Below are 4,604 nucleotides of genomic sequence, written 5' to 3'. Positions count from 1 at the left end.
TTATTTGAGTGGATGAAGCTGTCAGAAAGCGGTGTAAATCTGCAGTGACCAGTCGGAAAAGAGTTCATTTAAAACAAGATGGACCCTTATCCTAGGAACACCAGCGTCGGGCAGGATGCTTTAGCTCGTCTTCCCACCAGGAAAAGTGGAGTAGTGTCGGCTGAGATCGTGTTCACTGTCCCCAGCGATATGATTGGTCAAAACAAATAATAAGAAAAGGCGAAAGTGAAATGCCTTGTCCACCCAGACTTTGGTTGACAAACTAAAGCATGATTGGTGAGACTATCCACGATGTAGGCAGGCTAGCGAGGAACTGACAGCAGGATTTTGATTCTCCTGTGGCATGTTGTTAGCTGCGTAGCCGGGGGTCAGCATTGTACCTTTAAGCTCAACACCTTGCCCTCCCTTTTAGAGAGCCACCTAGCCGAGGGGCGTAGCGACGCCGCTAGCTAGAAGCAGAGACCGGCATGGCACCCTTCATTCTGTTTGTGTTTCAGAACCTGACATTACCTTGGGAAAGAAACTAGGCTACGAGGTTTGTTGTCGTCAATATTATAATGAGTATTATTATAATTACAGTGAATGTAGGTAGGAGTATGTGTAAGTAGGAGTATCTTAATTAGTGGAGATGTTATTGCAAGTGATATGAGTTGCCACGGAAGTAAAAAAAAAGTTGTATATCGTAGCCTATTGTAGGGTCTTTTGAACGGCTAATTTGTTTTTTTCATTATTAGCCAATGCCGAGACTATTCTTAATTGATGAGCACTGCAGAGGCAACATCCATGATAGCTGAAACTTAATAGTGCTACACAATTAAAATAAATAAAAACGATTAACTTTTTTGTATTTGGTTATTATCCTCTTTGCAAGACATGAACCCACGATAACAATATGCTGGAGACATACTAAATGTGTTCAGTGCCCCATAGTCGGCAGGTTGCATTGATACAGGCCGTTAGGGTCTCACCTAAACATAATATACAAATGGATGATAAACATATGCATCACCATGGAAACTGAATTGTACTGAACTGGAAACAGATCCATGCGACCTCATTAGAATGGTTGGCGGTCTTGTATAAGTCAAAAACAAATCAGGACTTGGTGACAACGTCTCCTCAAAATGGATTCACGCAGTCCATTAGGTTTCCTGGTAACCTTCCTTCACCTTTGGAGTAATCCAGCAGTCCTGCGCTACAGCAGAACTACTGGGGTGAGACGGCACACAGAAGAGGCAATGTTTCAACTTGTTTCGTGTTTCATTACACCGATATTCCACCTGCAGAGAAACTGATTTGCCCGAGGGGAAGAAACCTTCAGAAGTGTACATTCAGAAGCCAGTTCACACGGTGTTGATTTGAAACATTTACAGACACTTCTTTTTTTTATAGTTTACTACGCCAGAGTTTGTGTTAGCTGTTAATAACCCATAACACCCAGACAGATCCCAAGTTCCAGAAAATATGAAGCCAACAAAACTTTCACCCAGATTTGAGCTTGCCTGCCATCAAATTTAACTAAGCTAATGTCAAATTTCTGAGAAGAGGTTTCATGGGTTGTCCTTTTCTGGTAACTTTCACGTCTCAGATGGTTTGTAACACGTGTCAAATAATTGAGGATATCAATCTCAGTCAGTCAATCAATCCACTAATCAATCAATCAATCAATCCACATATCAGTCAATCTTTATCTTGAGCCGGCCCCTGAACGTAAGTCACGCAAATGTGATTCTGTAAGAAAATGAGTGTTGAAATGAAACAGGCCAAGTAAATCAAAGGCAAGATTAATAGAAGACAGGAGCTTTAATACAGAGGTAAGGAACATTATCCCTTTTAACAAGCTTTTGAATTAGAATGGAGAGAGAAATATCCTCCTTACATAATTTTCATAATTTTAACCGAATGAATAATTCATGGCCTGTCAATGACGTTCTGATATTTTTTCCCTTTTTCGCCACGATTCATAAGGTGCCAGATATCCACCTCAGCACAGCCACCTTAAGTTCTCTAATTTCCCCTTAACAGCTAATTAGCAGCAAAATTCTACCCAAGCCCTACACTTCTGCAAATTTGGTTCCAGCCGATATCAAATTAGGTCTTGCATTGACGTCATTCGCCAGAAGACAAAAATCGGAAAAGTGAGAAATGAGAGTGAATAATTAAGGAGCAACATGCGCCAGATATGAACAATTTAGTATTCATTTAGGGAAACGAGGTAAAGAGTCAGACACAGAGTAGCTGCGGTTGAAATAGAAAAAGATAAATAGAAATGTTAATTCACCTGCTTCATTACGTCGGTGTGTGTCTGTGTGTGTGTGTGTGTGTGTGTGTGTGTGTGTGTGTGTGTGTGTGTGTGTGCGTACGTGTGCATGTGCGTGTGTGCGACAGCGTGAGCGACTGCTTGATAGAATGAGAACAGCTGGAGTATAGTCACGGGACCTCTCTCTCTCTCTCTTTCTCCCTCTCTCTCCGTATCTCTCGGTCTTTCTGTGATCAAGTCTGTTTGTTCTCCCTTTGTTATACCACCAAACATCAGGAGTCAGCTGCCTTCCCCTGCTGCTGTCTCCTTCATCCAGCACCTATCTCTGTGTTCCCTGATCTCCCGTATCTCCTATCTCTTCCCTTATCCCTTATCCCTTATCATATCTCACAGCAGGAAACATCTCTCTCCTTTCTCCCCACTCCCCTTCCCTCCTGCCCCACCCTTTTCTCCCCCCCCTTAAATCAAGACTTTTTGTTGGTGTTCTTGTCGTTTGCCTGTAGGTGTTTCTTCCGGGGGGGGGGGCTCGTTCTTAATCTTGCAGAGGGGGGAGGCAGCAGATGAGGGGAGGGGAGAGAGCAGGTGGGCCCGCCAGTCCATTTGTTCTGCCTGACGAACTGAATCCCAGAGGAAGTTTTCTGCGGTAGCAGAGAACAACTATCCGCGCTGCGACACTTTTTTTGGGTCATGGTGTCTCTGCCTGCGCTATCTTTAAAGATTTAAGAAACAAGAAAAGAGACATCCCAGTATTTTTTCAAGGCCTCAGTGGAGGCTTTAGACTCATCAAAGTTGTATGGAGTGATAATCTAGAAATGGCTTCAGGGGTTCAAGTCCTAGATGAAGACTTTACCATTGGTCCCATCCCCATCTTACCATTAAGCATCATGGAGTAAGACGCCTAATGCCCTAGCTCCTCATTAAAGGCCTGTATTTCACCGTCAGACTCTTAAAGTCTCTTTTGACTCTCAATATATTGTATGATCTCAATAAGAGAGCACAGGTGTGTCTACATTTGAAGAACAGCCATTGTGTATTACTGAACGTGTGTGTGTGTATGTACGTGTGTGTGTGTGTGTGTGTGCGTGCAAGTGTATAAGGACATTAGACACCGAGGGAAGTAATGGTGATTGACTGACTATTGATTTGTGCAACTATCGACGGGCCACAGAAAATAAAGCAAGGATGGACAAACGTGTCTCACCTTAGTTATTATTCACATAAGAGCTCATATCTATTACATGTATCTGTTGATGGTCTATTCTGGACAAGGAGTCAATCGTTTTTATTGGACTTCAATATTTGTAATCAACGAGAAGAAGAATCACAATGCATATACCCCGATTCACAATAAAATTATCTCCAAATGAGTGTCTAATTCACAATCCAAATGCACGTCTTTAAGTTTTGTCTTCACCATGGAAACTGCATTTGTGGATGGAAGACAAAGCACAAGTATATCATTTTGTGAATTGTGACGCACGCAATGTGTTTTGCCTTCTGTGGGTTAAAAATAACTTCCTTTGAGATGCACACCGCCAGCTACAGGTGTATGCTATGCACGCATAAACATTAAACTTTTTATTACAGGTCAACAGCGGTAAACTTTGGACAAAACACAATGAGATCCACAAATGTGTATGGACTAGTTCACATGTAAAATTATGAAAGTGAGTAGACATGTTAATTCACCTCCCACATTGTGTGTGTGTGAGTGTGCGCGTGTGAGTGTGCCTGTGTGTGTGTTTGCCTGAGCTTTTTACAAGACACAACTTAACAATATGTATTTGTTGATTGTGAATTAGCCGTGTGGCTATCGTCTTACGAAGCACAAATAGCAAAAACATGTGGATCAGGGTACACGCATTGTGAATAGTCTACCGTCTGTCACAAATAATCATGTCCAATGAAAACGTCCACACCTGTGGGTGTCCCGAGATTGCCTATGGTGACACGTGTGGGCTCGCTCGGTATCTGGGGAGGCCCTGGAGAGCAGCCGATGAATGGAGTTAAAGGTCATGTGGAACGACGGTTGGAACACCCACAGAAAGGTCAGCACCAGAGCTGCTCATATGAAAGACGCAGTGATTGGATAACTTGTTCATAGCCCCGGGAATGGCCCTGATGTTACAGTTGGAAAGCCGACTAGATTACAAACAAGAAAAACAACAGCGCTATTGTTATGTATATCCCTTAGCTTTTATAAATCTAGATGGAATATAGATACAGTATACCTATCTAGAATTCCGTCTAAATAATTTGGATAGATGGATTATGTTCAGTGAAACAGTTTGAATCAAAGTACGACTATATTTAATCATCATGCATTCATTAAAAGATTACCGAC

This window comes from Gadus chalcogrammus, chromosome 11 (assembly GCF_026213295.1).
Source record: "Gadus chalcogrammus isolate NIFS_2021 chromosome 11, NIFS_Gcha_1.0, whole genome shotgun sequence".
NCBI classification, from domain to species: Eukaryota; Metazoa; Chordata; class Actinopteri; order Gadiformes; family Gadidae; genus Gadus; species Gadus chalcogrammus.
The sequence above is the reverse complement of the archived record's forward strand: the minus strand, read 5'-3'. Positions refer to the sequence as shown.